This window comes from Panthera pardus, unplaced genomic scaffold (assembly GCF_024362965.1).
Source record: "Panthera pardus isolate Hobbes unplaced genomic scaffold, ASM2436296v1 HiC_scaffold_27, whole genome shotgun sequence".
In the NCBI taxonomy this organism is placed as follows: Eukaryota; Metazoa; Chordata; class Mammalia; order Carnivora; family Felidae; genus Panthera; species Panthera pardus.
This window is the reverse complement of record NW_026526843.1, coordinates 13,483,158-13,504,158: the sequence shown is the minus strand read 5'-3', so window position 1 is coordinate 13,504,158 and position 21,001 is coordinate 13,483,158. Positions and strand designations below refer to the sequence as shown.

Sequence of the window (21,001 nt, the reverse complement as noted above, 5' to 3'; positions counted from 1 at the left end):
AATTCTCCTTTTGGTATTTTCCTTCATACTTTTTATGTCTTTTTTATTTTCTCCTTTGTGGAGATTTGCTTAAATTTATCTCTGACGTTAAATTGAAAAATTCACTGGCAATTATATTTTTAACTTCCAAGCCCTCTTTCTTCATTTCTGATTGTTCCTTTTCCATAGCTTCCTGTTTCCTTTTTATGGATTTGCTATCTTCTTATACCTCTCTCTGGAAATAAATTACAGATATTTTTGAAATTCTTTTTATTCTTTTATTTTTGTCTGTTTTTCTAGACTACTTACTTTTTATTTTCCTTGTTCCTGTTACTTTTGTACATGTTTGTCATCAGATGTCTGGTGATACTCCTTTATTAATATTTGATAATGAGGCCTTAAAAAGCTACTAGAAAGTGCTGTGTTCATGGGCAAAGATTTCAGCTGACAGGTTTCAATTGATTGCAAGCACGGTGGGAGCTTGGGTGCATGTTGGGGAATCACTAAACCGTAGAAAGCCCACTATTTTACTGTGAGATGCAGATATCCAAATGATGGCCTCATTTCTCTCCAATTAATTTGATTTCTCTAGTGGAGAACATAATATTTTTGAGCAGTTAAATACCTTCCTGCTGGGTGAGTTCTACTTCTGGCCTGATATATAAATTTAAGTCTCTATAATCCTAAGAACATACAGCAAATGAAGACACATTTATTCAAGAAAATCTAAAATTCTGGAAGCACAGTAAGACTCTGTGGTTTTTGAACTAAGAACCATTTCCTCCCTTCTCTCTGAGTTCAGTGAGACGGAGACTCGATTCCAAACTGATGCAGCCAAGAACACAGGGACCCCTCTGCCTCCAGCTCCCAGAGGGCTATCTTCCTGGGAAAGGCAGGATATCAGCGTTTCTCATCTTTCCCCTAGCCATCTGTTGCCAAGTGTGAATTGTAGGTGATTTCAACCGAGAGATGGACATACCCTTCTTCTGCCTAGCCTAACACTTGCGGGACTAAGATTCTGCTTTGGGTAAAATACTACTAAGAATATTGGGCCACTGATCACCCTTGTTCTGGTTTGTGGGATGGCAGTTCCATACTGGGAGAGGCCAGCCAGAAGAAACGGAAACTACTGCCCCTCTTTGCTTAGTACCCAGCCCCTAAACCGGGGGTGTCACTCACAGATAAGTTTGACATTGTCCCCTCTCCCAGCCCTAGAGCCTTGACTCGGAGGTTTTGTTTGGGGGGGGGGGGGGAGGGGAGGGCGGGAGAAGCAGGCTGTAAAATGGAGAGCTCCAAATGTCTTCCAAAGGAACTGACTTCATTTGCAATAGAGTGTGAAGTTCAGTCCCCCTGCCATCCCAATTCATGTGTTGAAGCCCTAACACCCTATGCCATGGTATTTGGAGATGGGGCCTTTAGGGCATAGGTTTAGATGAGGTTGTGAGGATGGGGCCTTCATGAAGGGATCAGTGCCATTATAAGAAGGAACACCAGAAAACATGCTCTCTCTCTTTCAGCCACGTGAGGACATGGTGAGAAGGTGGCTATCTACAAGCCATGAAGAGACCTCTCACCAGAACCTGCCCATGCTAGTACCTTGATCTTGGGCTTCTAGCCACAAGAACTGTGAGAAAACAAATTTCTGTTATATAAGCCACCCAGCCTATGGTATTTTATGACATCCCAAACTGACTTCAGAGAGGTCTTCTCCCAAAGAGTAGAGGTTTGATGAAAGGCAATTGAGAGAGATAGGTAGATTAATTTGACATGTGGGCTAAAGTGTAGGCTGACTAATGTTCTAGACAGAATTGGGGGAAAAAAGTAAGTTGGCAGAAACCCACCTGTCATCAAACAAATCTCAAGTACTGACCTTGCAAGCTACGCTTTTAAAGAATACATACATACATACATACATACATACATACATACATACATACATACATTAAAAAAAAAAACAAAAGAGACTGCATTTGATTGAAGTAATCTGTGGAACAATTATGCCCAAGGACATTTTTAAACACAATAGAGCAATCAGCCAGTGATTAGTAAAGATTAACAGCTGGGGGTGATTAAGGACCAAGGCTCTCAAAGAGAGCCGGCCAAAAGCACTATCATCCCAGGGAAAACTTGGGCATAGCTAAGGCTTTGCACCATAAAGTGCAAAATCAGACACTTAACATTTCTGGGGGAAATATACTTTATTAGATTAACTCTGCCAGTCACTAGACAAAAGAAAATACCAACCCAGTTGTTATCTAGAATGTCCATGTTCCGACAGAAATTACAAGACGCGAAAAGAAATGGAAAGTATGAGCCCTATATTGGAAAGAAAAAAAATCAGGAAATAGAAACTGCTGGCCAAAGCAGCTGGATGTTGGAGTTAACAGAAAAAGCCTTCAAAGTAGCCATTGTAAATATATTCAAAAATAAAATGACGATCAAAGGAATAATGGAAACTATGACAAGAAAGTCACGTCAAACCAAGAGCATTAATACACAGAGGTCATAAAAAAGAACCAAATAGAAATTCTTTATTTGAAAGCTACAGTTAACTGAAACAACAACAACAAGTCCTCGAAGGGCTCAACAATAGGGTTCATTGTCAGAAGAATTAGAGATTCTGAAGGTAGACCAATAGAGGTTATGCAATTTGGACAACAAATGGAGGAAAGAATGAAGAGCAATGAAGAAAGCCCCAGAGAAATGCAGGGTACCATCGAGCACACCATTATAGATGTTCTTGGTTTGCCTTATGAGTCAAATTGGGTAGGCTGCAGTACCAAGTTACTAATTCAAACACTAATCTAGATGTTGCCGAGAAGGCGTTTTATAAATGTGGTTAACATCTACAATCGGTTGCCCTTGAGTAGATTATCATCAGTACTGTGGATGGGCCTAGTCCAGTCAGTTGATAGACTTTAAGGGCAAAAACGGGTTTCCTTAGAAGAAGAAATTATGCTTCAAAACGGCACACCCATCTCCTGTTTGAGAGTTTCCAGGAGGGGGTAGAAGGACCAGCTGTATTGGACTAAGGAAATGACTCCACAGGTTAACTTAAGATGATAAGGACAAATGAAGAAATCAAGAAATGATTTTGTCTGTTATAAAAGAGCAAAAGCTGTAACTGCTTTTTTGCAGTGTTGTCTTTGAGCTTCTGTAAAACACAAAATTATGTAAAGCAATGCTTTTAGCATAGGAGTATCATTTCTAGCTCTCACTGGAGTTAAGTGAATCATTATGAATCTTAAGCTTATTCTGATAATTTAAGATCGGCATGGTAAAGTCTAGACCAACCTATAAAGAAATCACTAAAAATATTAGTGCAAAAAAGTTGAACAAATTAAAATGTTGCATTAGTTTCCTCTCACCACTCCTTTTTTTAAATGTTTATTTATTTTTGAGACAGAGAGAGCACAGGCAGGGAAAGGGCAGAGAGAGAGAGACAAAGGATTCGAAGCAGGTTCCTCACTGGCAGTAGCGAGTCTGATGTGAGGCTTGCCCTCATGAACTGGGAGATCACGACCTGGGCCACAGTCGGATGCTTAACTGACTGAGCCACCCACATGACCCTCACCACTCCTTTTCAACATTGCCCTGGAATTTCTAGCAAATTCAATAAGACAAGAAAAGGGAATAAAAGGTATACAGATTGGGAAGGAAGAAGTAAAACCATTTATAGATGATGTGATCGTCTACGTAGAAAACGTGAAAGAATTGGCCAAAAAAGAAAAACAAGCCCTCCTAGAAGTAATAAATGATTATAGCAAGGTTACAGGTATAAGTTTAGTATAACAAGTCAATCATTTTTTACGTACCAATAATGAACAAGCAGAATTGACATTGAAAACACAATACCATTTACATTCGCACCCCCAGAATGGAATACTTAGGTGTAAATTTAACAAAATACATGCAAGGTGCAGATGAAGGAAACCACAAAGCAGCTATAAAACTCAAATGAACAAAATAAAAAATGAATTAAATAAATGGGGAGATATTACATATTCATATATAGGTGGACTCAATATTGTCAAGAGTCCAGTTCTTCCCAGTTTGTCTATAGATTCACTGCAGCCCCTATCAAAATCCCAGCAAGTTATTTTGTGGCTATTGACAAACGTATTCTAAAGTTTATACTGGAAGCCAGAATACTGAAGGAGAACAAAGTTGGAAGACAGACATTACCTGACTCCCAGACTTACTATAAAGCTATCACGGCAATTTGCTATTGGCAAAAGAGTAGACAACTAGATCGATGGAACAGAATGGAGAGCCCAGAACTAGATCAATATAAATATACTCAACAGGTATTTGACAAAGGAATAAAGGCAACACAGTGGAGCAAAGACAGTTTTCAACAAATTTTGCTGGAACGACGGACCTCCACGTGCAAAAAAATGAATCTAGACACAGGCCTTACATCCTTCACGCAAATGTACTCAAAGTGGATCACAGACCTCAATGTAAAACTCAAAACTACAAAACTCCTGGACTATAACATAGGAGAAAATCTAGAACTAAAAGAAAGCTGCAATGGCTATAGTAATATCAGAAACAATAGACTCTGAAACAAGTATTATCAGAGGTAAAGAGGGGTACTTTATAATGTGGAAAGAGGCCACCAGTCTGAAAGGTGTGACAATTTTAACCACATACCCACCTAGCAACAGAGCACCAAAATGCATGAAGCAAAACTTACAGAAGTGAAGGAGAAAGGTAGAGCATTCAGTGATGATAGTCAGAGGCTTCAATATTCCACTTTCATTAATGGAAGGAATAGCTGGGAAGAAGATCAGCAAGGAAAGAGAAGAATGTTAAAAAATACTATAAACCAATTAGACCTAGAAGATACCAGAAATAACAAAGTACATTATTCTCAAGCGCACCTGGAACATTCTGCAGGCTAGATCATATGCTATGCCATAAAACAAACTTCAATAAATTTAACTGTAGAGAAATAATACAGTTTATGTTCTCTGACCACTCTAATTTATTGGAATTAGAATTCAATAGCAAAAAGAAATTTGGAACACTCATAAATATGTGGAAATAACACGGCACACTCCTAAATAACCTGTAGGTCAAAGAGGAAATCGCAAACAAATTCGAAGTTCTTTGAGATAAATGAAAATGAAGACCTAACCTACTAAAACTTAGGAGATGCAGCTAAGGCATTGCTTAAAAGAAAATGTTTTAGCTATAATTGCCTATATTCAAAAAAATTAAGATCTCAAATTAGTATCCTAACTTTCCACCTTCAGATACTGCAACAAAAAGAGTAAACCAAACCTGAAGAAAGCAGAAGGAAGTACATGATAAAGATTTTGATTCCAGAAATTAATGGTGTATAGAATAGAAAAGCAATAGAGCAAAATCAATGAATGTTTTGTACCTGTTGGGTCCATCTATTCTGTATGCCTTCGACACCCTTGTTTTCAGAGACAAATATCACAACTGATGTCCTTCATACCTGGATTTGTACATATCAGTCTTGTCAAGAATTGAGCATGGCAGGCAGATTTTCTCATTGAATGTAGATCCCCAGCATGTATTCTAGGCCGTGGCTTCCTCTGCTTTCTGTCTACAGTCCTTTCTTTGCTTCCCATCTTCCAGATAGTTGTTGAAAGTACTTCTTTTTGGTGGTTTTCTTCCCATCCTGTTTTGTTGTTTTTTGTCATTTGGAAAAATTTTTATTTCTTCTTTATCGGTCTCCTAGAAGAGACAATACATCAATGCATGTAATTGTCATTTTTAACTTGAAGCCCTAACTTGGTTAATTATACATAGTATCATCACAATGGAGATGCATCAATTTCATGAGCCTAAATCAGTGACTACTACTTCGAATACAAACATATACTTAATTTCAGGCCTTGTTGTGTTGGTTAACCTGTTGTTCTTACCTTTGCTACATGTGTTACCGGGGAAGAAATGTTTATAAAACTCAATGCTTAGGGGCACCTGGGTGGCTCAGTTGGTTAAGCGTCCGACTTCGGCTCAGGTCATGATCTTGCGGTTTGTGAGTTCCAGCCCTGCGTAGGCTCTGTGCTCACAGCTCGGAGCCTGGAGCCTGCTTCGGATTCTGTGTCTCCCTCTCTCTCTCTGCCCCTCCCCAACTCTCTCTCTCTCTTTTTCTCAAAAATAAATAGACATTAAAAAAATTTTAAACTCAATGCTTAAATGAATTAAAAAGTCATCATATGTTTGAGAGATGTGTACAGGTTACTGCAGTGAGTTTTCCACCACTTATGCTATAGAATTTAAAGGTCAAGCATTTCTGGGTCTCCTGGGCATCTCAACTGGTTAGTGTCTGACTCTTGATTTTGGCTCAGGTCATGAGCTCACAGTCGTGGGATCGAGCCCCATGTCAGGCTCCATGCTGAGTGTGGAGCCTGCTTGGGATTCTCTACCTCCCTCTGCCCCTCCACTGCCTCTTAAAAAAAAGGCGGGGGGGGTAGGAGGGAAGCATTTCTCTTATTAAGAGGCTATGTGTTTAAAAGTTGATTCCTCTTTTAAAATTACACATTCAAAATTAAGAAACCCTAAAATAAAATATTACTATGACGCTAGCATTTTTCATATGATGGCATTTTAAATATCTTTTGTGTTTTTATATGAGTGTGTCTACATCTATCTTATGGTACTTCAATGAAAAATAAATTCAAACAAGAGTGTATATGCTTACTTGTGGGCTTCAAGATCAACCTAGTTCTATTTTACAAGAACAAAACAGTGTCACGTTATGTATTGGTAACATCCACACGGAGCTATAAATATAATATTTCCCATATCTGCAGCTCAAAATTCACTCATTTAAAAGGTCTGAAGATATAATTTCCACTATGCTGAAAAAGTATAATCAACCATAAATCTTCTCTGCTTTATATGGGGACCACAGGTCATATCTGCTATATAATTAAAGTACACTTGCTTATATCAGCATTATCAAAATAATCATATCAAACAATAAACAGGCCAATCCTGGCTTATTAGTCAATTTTATTTATTTTTTATTTTTTTAAATTTTTTTTAACGTTTATTTATTTTTGAGACAGAGAGAGACAGAGCATGAACGGGGGAGGGGCAGAGAGAGAGGGAGACACAGAATCGGAAGCAGGCTCCAGGCTCTGAGCCATCAGCCCAGAGCCCGACACGGGGCTCGAACTCGCGGACCGCGAGATCGTGACCTGAGCCGAAGTCGGACGCTCAATCGACTGAGCCACCCGGACGCCCCTATTAGTCAATTTTAAAATACAGTTGGCAGTTTGGATGATATTGGTCAGTAACTTCGGTTATTTATTTGGTATGTTATAAGGCCAGCGTAAAGCATGATATTAAATTTCGTAAATGCTTCACTGATTTCTGGTATGTTATCATTTATTTTCAGAAGAAATTTTTTTAAGTTTATTTATTTTGAGATAGTGAGCAGGGAAGGGGCAGAGAAAGAATCCCACATGGGCTCCGCACTGTCAGCGCGGAGCCCATGGTGGGGCCCAAGCTCATGAACTGTGAGATCATGACCAGAGCGGAAATCAACAGTAGAAGAATGCTTAACCAAGTGAGCCACCTTAGCACCCCTAGTATGTTATCATTTAAATTGTCTTGAATCATCATAAAAATTGATGTCAACCTCTCTCTCTGGGGCCTCTTTTACCTGAGAGGAAGCTTAGGATGAAAATCCAGAATACTGGCCTTTAACCCCAGTTCTGGAACTATCAGGTATGACTTTAATTTGGCTTTTTTCCCCCCCTATTTACTTCACTCTGTTTGTCCTTTAGGTTTCATATATGCATTAAATGAAAATGTAACAGCTAGACCCGTCAGCTCAGAAACATATTGGATGATTGCATGAGATGCCTTGTAGGAAAGGGCTTTGGAAGTCACCATTTCCAACCTGAGAAAATGTTGTGGACGAGTAGAGATTTCCAAGTTACAAATCAGCAGAAAGAGACTGACTTCCTTATAGAAAAGGATGTCCTTCCAAGGGTCATGTATCTAGCTTCAGTGCAGTTTAAGAATCTAAAATTTAATTACTTATATTTATATGAGTGTTTTATTACATAACTTTAAAGTCAAAACCATTAATCTTGTCTTTATTTCAAGACAATACCCAATCAAGGGTATAATTTCACAGCTTTGGTGCTACCTTTAACATTAAATATATTATCTCCAGGCAGGAAAGTGAGGGTGGGGTGTTTTGAATAAGAAAAAAAAAAAAGAGAGGCAGGCAATGTTTTTTTGTTTTGTGCTGGAAAGTGGAATAGAGGATAATCTTTGGAGCCAGACAGTTCTGGGCCTCCGTTTTGGCTCTGCAGCTTCGTACTTACACCTGACCCGTTTCTTCATCTGTAAAATGGGGATAAGAACTACTTAACACATAAAACTGTTGTGGGGATCCTGTGAATGATTGCATAGGAAAAAGCACTCAGCACAAAGGTTTGGGACCTGGTGACTGCTCAGTAAATATGACTTATGTTGCGTACTAGTGGCCAAAGCTAAAAATGAAAAAGCAGGGGCGCCTGGGTGGCGCAGTCGGTTAAGCGTCCGACTTCAGCCAGGTCACGATCTCGCGGTCTGTGAGTTCGAGCCCCGCGTCAGGCTCTGGGCTGATGGCTCGGAGCCTGGAGCCTGTTTCCGATTCTGTGTCTCCCTCTCTCTCTGCCCCTCCCCCGTTCATGCTCTGTCTCTCTCTGTCCCAAAAATAAATAAAAAAATAAATAAATAAAAAAAATAAAAAAAAAAAATAAAAATGAAAAAGCATACTAACCCGTATCACTAAGACCGTTATCTCTCTGCAAGTGGATTCCATTCTGGGCACTTCTGTTAAATAGTTGTGTACTGTTTCCTGAATAGTAGGTCGTGAACAAGTTATACGTGGAACAGTTTTGGAATGTGTAAAATATGTTAAGGTAGGAAGAAAGGTGTCTGGCTTTTGATCTGACCAAACAGCGATTTATACTTTTACTGAACTTGGAGACAAGCTAGAGTTAAGCAGGTAGTACATTGCCAGGTACATAAAGTTGGAAATTACTCCCACTCTCCTGCTATCTTGCCCATTTCTGTCTTCTGCCTCTTACTTTTGTCTTCTCTGCCTCTCGGATCTTGACTTTCAGCTTCTGATAGTTGTCTTGGATTCTTCTGGCTTTTAACAAAAATACAATTTTCATCTGCTGCTTGGATTTACTGATTCTGATCTGCTCTGTGTGACTGCCAGACTCTCTCACGCCATGATTTCCTGAATCCCCCACTGCCAGTCAGATATGCTCTGGTCACTTATTCCTCTGCTCCCTCCCCCTACCCACCCATGGAGCTGAGCTCGCAAGAGCTGTGCTGGCCCTCCGGCTGTCTGATGGGGCAGAATGAATACGTGGTTTATCGTTTTCTCCTAAAAAGAAAAATCAGTTAATTGTACACTAGACTAGTTCCCAAGCCTGGATATGTACCAGAAAGCACACTCGGCAAGGTTTTTGTTTGTTTTTAACTATACATAACCAGATTTCACCTCAAACCTACTGACATGGAATATCTGTGGGTGGGATCCAAGGATCCTTATTTTTAGGCATGTCCCCTCGTGTTTCTCGTGCCAGCAGGCCAGCATCAGGCCACAAAATTGTGTTTGTGGAAACCAGTGTGGTTGACATTTATTATGCTACTAGAACCCACAATGAAAGGCATGAGAGCATGAGTGTTATCGTGCTCATCATTGAGTACCCTATAAAAAGCACAGTGACTCACATGTCTTAGTCCTTCAATGAACAGTAGAACGAGGAATGAATGTGTTGATGAATTTAGTACCAAGATCACTATCAAGCAAGTAGAAGGGGTAGAGAACCAGAGAAGAACTCATCCTGGGTGGAAGGAAGATAACCCAGTGACAACTACCCCTATTGTCAAGTTAGAAGAATAACTTCTTAAGGAACTGGCAGGACCATTTGATCCAAAGTGGTTAGAAATCTGATCTTCGGGAGAGACCATAAGGGTACCATGTTTCCTGGAACTTTTCACATCATTGCTTCGTTCAAGAGAAAATCTCAAGAAACCTACTCTGACATCAGTAACCTAGCAAAGAGGATCATGGATGTATTGCCTGTATTGTGAAATTAACCCAGATTATTATGAATGAATCGTTTCTTTACATTTGCTTCTCAGCTCCACTATATTTATTATGTGGATACTTAAATGTATTTTTATAATGACTATTTCAGACCTTTTTCTTCTTGAGTTGTGTGCTTGCTTTTTTGTGCTAACCGTTATTTAGAAGAGTCTCAGGACAATCACTTATATCCACATACCATGTCTGATGTCTAATTCAACCTCCAAACAGCTTCTCCATTTCTCATGTCACATGGTAGAATGCTACTCTATTCTTTGGTGACTTCCGTGATTGCTGTACAAAAGTGTTTTCACACTCTTACATGTCCTCTATAAACCAGATCAAGCAGGGTTGATTGATTGTATACCCGTTAGTATCATCTTTTCCTTACCATGTTCAGAAATGGCAGCATAGGCTTGAAAAGCTTAATAACACCATCATAGTTGGCTGCCAAAGACTGGTGATCAATGTCAAGAATTTCCTTTCTAAAAGAATTCACTACCTTAAGCTTTTAAAAGATTCATGTTTTATATTTTCTTTTCTTTTCTTTCTTTTTTTTTTTTTTTGGTGCATAAGAAAACAAAACCTTCCTTCTCAAACCTTTTAAAGCTAGTTGTACTTATTTCTCTATGACTTTTTGTAATTTCCTGTATTCTAAATACCTATAAGGGTCATTTTTTTCAAAATCAGGAGGATGGAGCTGGGGTTAGGGACAGGCTTATATAGACTTTAAGTGCCTTTAAAAGAAAATCTATAATTGAGAAAAGTGGTTTCTAGGGAGAGACGTTGATTTTAGTTTTGACCACAGTAATATCAACTTGCAAAAAATGTTGCCTATTAACTGATATGAATTATTATGTATTTATTTTCTAGCTTCATTGTTCTGGTATGTTGTACTCTGTGTGTGTGTGTGAGTGTCCTTAGTTTGGACTTGTGAGCTAGTAATTGAATTAGATAAGAGCAACTTAGTCTCAAATAGTCATGCAGAAATTAAATTGCATTCTAGAACCATATGTTCTTCTACTTTGGCTCAAGCTTCAAAAGGTTACATGTGCTCAAGTCCAATGGCACTAGCCCCATATTTGGAAATCTTTCTCTGACTTTTCAAACTCAATGTACTTGAAATTGATTTTAACATACTACCATGCTCCCATCCCCAGATAACCTATCTCCTCTTTTACCTGCCTGGGGCTATATCTGTTGTCCTTAAGAAGTACAAGTGAAGAGCGATCGAAGACATTGTCCCCCTTTTATGTATGTGAGTACGGTACGGTAGAACCTCCTTCCCCAAGGACAGTCCAGAGTGGACTTCAGAGCTACCAGGCTCAACTAACATACAACTGAACTTATTTTACAACGTTCTGGGTTTGCACTCTTATTTTCCCAAGCTCGGTTAATACCATCTCTGTACAGAAGAAGACATTGCAAATATTCTGAAGGGAACCACCTTACTGAAGTAAGTACACACAGCCACTACTGAGCTCTATACCCATGACAATGTTAATGAAAAAGATTACAGATGGCGCCATATTTTCCCTCAAGGTGCCCAAAGTCTGGAAGAAAAATTAGTTACACACAGAGATATTTACGATGCAGTGTAGTAACAGCTCCAGTTAATAGATGGGAACAACTAACTGAGCCATGAAGGTCTGAGATCTCATCCAGATAACATCATTCTGGGAGGAGTAGACTTCGCCAGACATGTAAGAAGGGAAAAGTTATTTCCAATCTAGTGCGCCTGGTTTTTTAAAGAAATGGAAAAACGAGAGACAGAATTTGGCAAAGGGAATAAAGTTCTGTGGAGCTGAAATGCAGGGTATGTATGGTGGTGGTCAGGAGGGACATGTGGAGAGTAGCCAGAAAGGATACTAGAGGGCAGTGAGACCCAGTGTGTCAGCGACCTTGCACATAACACCACCATGCTTGAATTTTATTCTGAGGGCGATGATGAGCCCTTGGGGCCATTTGTTTTCCTTTTTTTAATTTTAAGACATTGGAGGTTTTTTTTTTTTTTTTTTTTTTTTTTTTTTATCAAGATTGTATTTATGCTCTGGAAAGAATTCTTTGGCTAGAGTGTCGAGGATAGCCCAGAAGTACAGGGAGCCCGGAGGCAGGGAAGAATAAGAAACTTGAAGTGTTCTATTATGCTTCAGGTAGAGAGTGAAAAATTGAGAAAACAAGATGAATTGCGAGATATTTCCTCTTATATCCCTTTTGCGTCCTTTCGTTGTGTCTCTTCCCTTCACAGCATCTTCTGTCCAAGTGTTTTGCTCATCTTTGGCATTCACATACACCGATTTCTGGAATCTTTTATCAGGCAAATCTGTTGATGTTAATGGATGGTTGCCACGCACATATCTGACTAAAGAAACCAGCTTCTATTTGGACCAAGAGCCCAGATTTGGCTACTCACACTAATAATTTAGATACAGCTCAATGACTCCCACCTCTCTGCAGGTGGAAAGATGAAGAGGATTTCTCCTGAATGCCAAATGGTGAGGCTATGCCATGTTGCGGATGAAATTCTCTGTACTATGAAAGTGAACTGATGAGCCTCACAGGTTACTCCTCTGGGCTGCCTGGAAAAGCCTTAGTGAAATTCCCTTTTGCACCAAGGTTCATTCTGCATTACGGTAAACCCTATTTCCCCTCTACAGGGACTCCGCGGGGTTTTGTTGGATCAAAATGATAAATGGCATTTAACTGTTCAGAGATTTAAACAAACATCATCTGAGTTTAATCCTTTCTGAGCATGGTGATTGCTTGACTTCACAACACAATATGTTGACACTGTTACGGGCTTATCTTTTTTGTGTGTCTGCTATGAGTGAGTACCCAACAAAGGCATTAGTATTCATACTGCATCTTTGGAGATTTTGCCAGCCCTTTCCTCTTCTTCACATATCAGTATGATTAACTTTTTTCAATTATAGCTCTGTGTATGAATAAGGAGGGACATAGTCCTTTAATGCATGATCAGAAATGGACTTGGTCCTTTGAAAATCGGTAGTTGTTAAGTCCAAATGCTAACGTATTTCAAGAAAGGGAGTGGTACTTAAAACCAATGCTGCAGAGAGAAGTGTAGAATGGTTTTTTTTTTTTTTTTGGGGGGGGGGGCTTGTTCAGGAAACTGAGAAAGGCTGGTATCATTATTGAATATCTTTATTCCTTTCCATCTGCCAAAATATGTCAAGGGAGTTAATTTTTCCCTTGCTTGATATTTTGGTCTATGTGCCATGTCCCATCAGACATTTCAAGTAGATATTTAAATGGACAGAGTGTCATAGCTCACAATATCTGTTTTGCACACAGCCACCTTTCTCCTGTCATGACTTTGAACAAAGCCTGTTGCTCTCTGACTTGGTTTACTCCCTTTGAAAGGTGGCACTAGAGTATAGAGATTTCTCTGATATTATGACGTTGCGTTTGCTGTTGTTACTTTCAGAACACACTTGAAGGATCCCTAAAGGAGAGGAATTATTAGACTCTTAGCAAAGACTAAGGACATGCAGCACAATTAATGTAATACATTATGAATTTAATAATACTTTAACAAATGTATTAATTTAACAAATGTTTATTGAGTCCATATTATTGTATTTTCATTGCATTGGCAAAATGTCACATGGAAGGAAGAGACATTCAGGGTCTCTTTTTTCCTAAAAGTCCAAGAGAAGACCCGATTATCAAATACATTACTGACTTTTAAAAAGCATATTACTTCAAGAACATTAAGCAAATTATAGACAAGTAGGTTTCAGATAAGTTACAAAAAAGACCTGAATAGGAGAATAATGGACCTGTCCCTTAAAGAAACCCCATGGGACTTCCTAATAAGGTGTGTCTGTTATCAATTGACGTGCTAATACAGAAGCCGTCTTTTCAGAGTCCAGGGGAGTTAATTCTATATTAGGTGGGACGGTGGATTCTTTGGTGACTCCCAACTGTCAGATTCTTTGATTCTGTTTGTGTCTGTGATTGATCCATGTAGGCAGCCCTGTGGTCTTCTCATGTGTATTTTGAAGAAAGCCATGGTACTCCTCAATACCCACCAAAGAAAATGCATAGATACTAATAAATACACAACTTACAGAGCATTCAGTTCAAGAAATAGGGGCGCCTGGGTGGCGCAGTCGGTTAAGCGTCCGACTTCAGCCAGGTCACGATCTCGCGGTCCGTGAGTTCGAGCCCCGCGTCAGGCTCTGGGCTGATGGCTCGGAGCCTGGAGCCTGTTTCCGATTCTGTGTCTCCCTCTCTCTCTGCCCCTCCCCCGTTCATGCTCTGTCTCTCTCTGTCCCAAAAATAAATAAAAAACGTTGAAAAAAAAAAATTTTAAGAAATAGAGGAGAATGATTTATATAAGATGGTCGGAAAGTTTCCCTTTAAAATCCCCATCATATATCTTACTGCTACCCCAAAAGTCCTTCATGTGACTCCAGCCGTGGGGTTTTCTTTTTCTAGAACTTTCCTTCACGTGCTCCTTAATCTTAATCTTGCCTCTTTTCTCCCAAAGTCCTAATAGTAGCTCCTTGACCTTTCAAGATCTGTATTTATATTTCTCTGTCGTAGGCAAAACTGTTTAGAACCATAAAGTTCTCTCAATTCTCACCTTCCACAAGTATCAATTATTACTTCCTTCAAGAAAATGAAGTTCTTTCGGTCATCAGGATCCATTCTGGGAGACATTTATGACCGATAAAACCTGTATCTCTCCTGTCACATATAAAACATTTTGCACAGTGTGTATCACATAGTGGCCACTCAACAAAGAGGAGCTGCTGTTATTGCACTATTTTATTCATGTGTTCGTTCAAAAATACTGTGCGATTACCATGTGCTTAGCACATTTTTAGACACTTAGACTATGCCTATGCGCAGGATAAACAAAGCCCCGGTCCTTATTGATTTTACATTCTTTTTTTTTTTTTTTTTCAACATTTATTTATTTTTGGGACAGAGAGAGACAGAGCATGAACGGGGGAGGGGCAGAGAGAGAGGGAGACACAGAATCGGAAACAGGCTCCAGGCTCTGAGCCATCAGCCCAGAGCCTGACGCGGGGCTCGAACTCACGGACTGCGAGATCGTGACCTGGCTGAAGTCGGACGCCCAACCGACTGCGCCACCCAGGCGCCCCTGATTTTACATTCTAATGGAAGGAAATGTTGTGCAAAAAAGATACATGCCATGATATCAAGTGAATTGATAAAAGTGTTAAGAAACACAATACAGCAGAATAGGCACAAGATACAGATATAGTTGGCTATTTAAAATAAAATTCTCAGGAAAAATCTCAAGAGTCCTGTGGACCATGTAGAGTATCTGCCAGAGGAATATCCAGAAAACTCTCTGAGCCTGACCAATTACAGTATCAACTGTTGAAATAATCCATTTTATGCCAAATAAAGTTTCTTTAAAATAACCTCTCTGATCTTGAATATATACACATACATACGCATACATATCCCTATACATGCACATATAGGCATGCATGTTTTCAAAGATGATCATATGGTCAGTCTCCACACTATGGACATCTATCAGGTATTTGTAGCGCTACATAACATACTCGGAAAAAGCTCCATTATGTAAAATTACCGTGTCAGAAATAAGTATGAGGTCGGCGATAGATTCTGCTCAATAGAGTTGGTATCACTTCTTTGAGTCCAGCCTCCAACGTGCTTCACCAAGGGAACACTAAAACTCTGTGTCACAACAAGAACCACTGAGTGAAGAAAGAAACTCGGCGGGCCAGTTCTTGGAGATGTAACCAAAAACCCTGTCCCCAGACAATGCTTTGAACTGGTTTTGGCTATTTTTCATTTGTCTACGTGCTGACGCAGCCTTCTTTGCTTAGAGAAAGCTTCGAGAATGTACAGGCGCTGAATTCTAGCTTCCTCTATGCAGCCACCCCAAACCATCGTACGGGTAGAAAAATAACAGAATTGGAAATGGAGCATTTGACACCAACGAACTCATTCTTATCAAATAAGCCATGTCTTCCCAAAGTGAAAAACTCATTCCCATTAAGTTGGAATAAGACTGTCCAGCTTTTCCTCAGTAGCCTGGGTCCCTGGGCTGGATTTTTGATTAATTGCTAATACCTAACATGGACTGAATTGAGAAGCAATTAAAATGCATACTCTGTAAACCTGTGTTGAACTATGAGGGCTTGAGGCAAGGGGTCCTGGGGATGGGTAGTTTCTGGTTGTGTGGCCAGATGTAGCAAAGAAAAATACAGGGTGCCTGTTGAATTTGCATCTCAGATAAACAATGAATGATATCTTAGTAAATGCATATCCCAAATATTATATGGGGCATACGTCTGGCACAAAGTATGTTTTGTTTATCTGAAGTTCAAGTTTCATTGCCATCCCATATTTTATTCGGAAACCCTACTCCAGACCACTGGCATATGATATGCAAGGCTGAGCAAAGGTGGACAGCAGAGTGAGGTTCTGGAGACTGGGCTCAAAGGGGCTGACTGAGGTCTAGAGATCTGGAGTCTCTACAAACCAGGACGGGGACGGTGGCAGTGGTGGGTTCGCTACGTGCCAAGCCCTGTGCTTACGCTTCATAAGCCTGGTCTCAGTTAGTCCCTACAAAAATTCTTCCACCGACGTAATAGTCTGAAGAAAGAGATTTACTCAGTAAACATTTCAGAGCTAGTGAATGATGGAGCAGGTTTGGAACCCAAGTAGTTTCTCTCCAGAGTCCATGCCCCTCATCCCGAGCCAGCACCTTTCCCATTGGCTCAAGGTTATTATCAGGCTGGTGTTACAGAGTCACTTAATGGTTGGCTTCAACTTCCAGTCCTCTGGGTCTGTTAGAGAAATTATATGCCTGGGGCCGCCTGGGTGGCTCACTCAGTTAAGCATCTGACTCTGGATTTCGGCTCAGGTCACGATCTCACGGTTTGTGAGATTGAGTCGAGCATCGGGCTCTGTGCTGACAGCTCGGAGCCCGCTTGGGATTCTCTCTCTCTCTCTCTCTCTCTCTCTCTCTCTCTGCCCCTCCCCCGCTCATTCTTTCTCTCTCTTCTCTCTCTCTCAAAATAAATAAACCTAAAAAAAAGAAATGATATGACTTTAAAGTTGGGAGATGCCTAGGGGTCTTGACTATTTATAATTCCTGAATCAATCCCTGGGAAGTGAGTCTTATAAAAATAAATGAAAAGAGTTGACCTATGCCACCAGAAAGTGTCGACAATGTTTCGAGGCAAAATGCCATATAGATACATTATCGATTCCATTGAATGCCCTTGATTGAAAAAAAAAAAAATAGAATGATCATCACTTATGTGTCACACATCTTCTTAGCATCTATTTTGTATAAATCACAGTGCTAAGGGCCCTGGGTGGGGAGGAAGACAAAGAAGTCCTAGCCTTTCCCCTCAGGGAATTCACAATTTAACTGGAGAGGCAGAGGAGTAAACAACTGACTTCAAATACCAGGCAACTGGAAGTAAGACCTTTACCAGAAGTACAAGCAGAGTGGGAACACAGACAACAGAAGATTCTCTGAGTGAGAAAGGGAAAAGATGAAATAAAGGAGGGAGGGCAGCGACATGAGGCAGATAGGATGACAGACAAAGAGACAGCAGGCATCTTTATGGTTATTTTGCTATGGAGAAATTAGTAATTTAGACAGAGGAATTTGATAATCATACAGTAATATTGGTTTGGAATTAATATACAGTGCTGCTTTTGTATTTTGAAGCTATGTTATTTTTTCTGAGGTCACCTCATAAGACTTCTGATGGAAATTTTTATTCAAGTCTTGTGTTCTCAAACTCGTGTATTGGGTTTTATTAATCATTTTCAAGTCACGTGGTCACAGTGTACAGGCAGGTATTAAGTCGCAGAGATCTGACTGAATAATACATGCTAGGAAAATAGTGGACAAGTACATTATATGGATGCTTTGAATTGCATGTTAAAAAAAAGAGTTGAGATTCTATTCGTGTTAATCTAAAAGAAAATCATGCTAGATTTGAAACATGGTGTATGTTAATAAAAGAAATGAATGGGTCTGGTATGTTTTCTCTATTATCGCATGGTTTATGTTACTTATTTATAACATGTTAGTGGATTTAACTATTTAATGGTAATAGTTTTCTTTTTGAGGAGATAGATATATTTAGGAACTTATTTCTTCTGAGATTCCTCCTTTCCATTGTGGGAACCTTTCTTTACTGTGCATTATAAGAATATATTGATCTATCATCATCAATTCAGAGAATGCTTTTTTTTAATTCAAATATAATTAACATACAGTGTTATATTAGTTTCAGGCGTACAATATAGTGATTCAACAATTCAGTGCACTTCTCAGTGCTCATCAAGAGAAGTGTACTCTTAACCCCTTTATTTCACCTATCCTCCACCGCCTACCTTCTGGCAACCATCAGTTGTTCTCTGTGTTTAAGAGTCTGGATTTAAAAAAAAATTTTTTTAATCTTTATTTTTGAGAGAGAGAGACAGAGTACAAGCGGGGAACAACAGAGAGAGAGAGGGAGACAGACTCTGAAGCAGGCTCCAGGCTCTGATCTGTCAGCACAGAGCCCGTCACGGGGCTCGAACTCGTGAACTGCAAGTTCATGACCTGAGCTGAAGCCAGACACTCAACCGACTGAGCCATCCAGGTGCCCCAAGAGCCTGTTTTTTTTTTAAAGTAGGCTCCACGCCCAACATGGGGCTTGAATTCGTGACCCTTAGATTAAGCATTGCATGCTCTACCAACTGAGCCAACCAGGCACCCTAAGGGTCTGTTTTTTTGTTTGTCTTTTTTCTTTGTTCACTTGTTTTGTTTCTTAAATTCTACATATGAGTGAAATTGTATGGTATTTGTCTTTCTCTGACTTATTTCATGTAGCATTATAATCTCTAGCTCCATCCATGTCATTGCAAATGGCAAGATTTCATTCTTTTTTATAGCTGAGTAATATTCCATTGTGTGTGTGGGGGGGGGGGAATGGGTGTACATACATACACATGTATACCACATCTTCTTTATCCATTTATCTATGGATGGACACTTGCATTGCTTCCATATCTTGGCTATTGTAAATAATACTGCAGTAAACATAGGGGTACATATGTCTTTTTGAAATAATGTTTTCATATTCTTTGGGTAAATACTCAGCAGTGGAATTAATGGATCATACAGTAATTCTATTTTTAATTTTTTAAGGAACCTCCATATTGTTTTCTACAATGGCTGCACCAATTTGCATTCCCAACAATAGTGCAAGAGGATTCCTTTTTCTCCACATCCTTGCCAATACTTATTGTTTCTTGTGTGTTTGATTTTAGCCATTCTGACAGGTGTGAGGTGATATCTCACTGTGGTTTTGATTTGCATTTCCCTAATGATGGGTGATGTTGAGCATCTTTTCATGTGTTTGCTGGCCATCTGGAGGTCTTCTTTGGAAAAAATGTCTGCTAATGTCTTCTGACCATTTTTTAATTGGATTATTTGTTTTGTTGATGTTTGGTTGTATATGTTCTTTATATAGTTTGTATATGAACCCCTGATTAGCTATGTCATTTTCAAATATCTTCTCCCACTCAGTAGATTGCCTTTTAGTTGTGTTGATTGTTTCCTTTTCTATACACAAGCTTTTTATTTGGGTGTAGTGTCAATAGTTTATTTTTGCTTTTGTTTCCCTTGTGAGAAGACACATATCTAGAAGAACGTTTCTATGGCCAACGTCCAATAAATTACTGCCGATATTTTCTTCTAAGAATTTAATGGTTTCAGGTCTCACATTTAGATCCTTAATTCACTTTGAGTTTATTTTTATGTATGGTATAAGAAAGTGGTCCAACTTCATTCTTTTGCATGTAGCTGTCCAGTTTTCTCAATACCATTTGTTGAAGGAACTGCCTTTTTCCCATTGTGCATTCTTTCCTCCTTTGTGATAGATTGACTACACAATCGTGGGTTTATTTCTGGGCTGTTTATTCTGTTTCATTGGTATTTGTGAGTATTTTTGTCCAGGGCCATAGTGTTTCATTACTACAGCTTTTTAATATATGTTGACATCTGGGAGTGATACTCCAGCTTTGTTCTTTTGTTTTCAAGTTTGCTTTGGCTATTCAGGGTCTTTTTTGGTTCCATGTGAATTGTGGGATTATTTGTTGTAGATCTGTGAAAATGTTGTTAGTATTTTGATAGGGATTGGATTAAATCTGCAGATTGCTTTGTATAGTATGGACCTTTTAGCAATATTCATTCTTCTAATCCATGAGCATAGAGTATCTTTGCATTTGTGTCTTCAGTTTCTTTCATCATTGTTTTATAGTTTTCAGAATACAGATCTTTCACCTCTTTCGTTAAGTTTATTCCTAGGTATTTTCTTCTTTTTGGTGCAGTTGTACATGGGATTGTTTTCTTAATTTTTCTTTCTGCTTTTTCATTATCAGTGTATAGATACGCAACAGATTTCTGTATGTTAACTTTGTATTCAGTGACTACTGAACGCATTTATTAGTTCTAGTAGTTTTTTGGTGGAGTCTTTAGAGTTTTCTGTATATAATATCATGCCACTGGCATATAGTGAAAGTTTTACTTCTTCCTTACCCATTCGGATGCCTTTTATTTCTTTTTCTTGTCTGATTGCTGTGGCTAGGACTACAATTTGATAAAAGAGGTGAGAGTGGGCATCCTTAATAAAAGTGGTGAGCGTGGACATCCTTGTCTTGTTCCTGATCCTAAAGGAAAATGTTCAGAAATCCCTTCTTGCCGTAAATGCCCTCGAGGAATTTGCAACCACAGCAGAGCCAAAATGACAGCAATTATAGATAGAATTATGGCTGTTTCAAAAGCTCTGAAATTTAAGCCATGAAAAGAAGTTTGAAACTTTATGGAAGATTATATATAACTCTCTGGGCCTTAATGTCCTCAGTGTAAAAATGAGAATAATTTTG

The 21,001-nt window shown here is 39.2% G+C and overlaps 1 long non-coding RNA gene across 1 annotated transcript in view; it reads right to left on the bottom strand.

Annotated features, from left to right (window-relative positions):
- LOC109250487 (uncharacterized) overlaps positions 1-21,001 on the bottom strand; it is a 347,132-nt gene that overhangs the window by 36,540 nt on the left and 289,591 nt on the right. The window contains exons 3-4 of the long non-coding RNA XR_008418372.1: positions 5,450-5,691; positions 4,679-4,759 (exon numbers count right to left, since the gene is read on the bottom strand). This is a non-coding gene — a long non-coding RNA (uncharacterized LOC109250487). The remainder of the gene's footprint in view (positions 1-4,678; positions 4,760-5,449; positions 5,692-21,001) is intronic.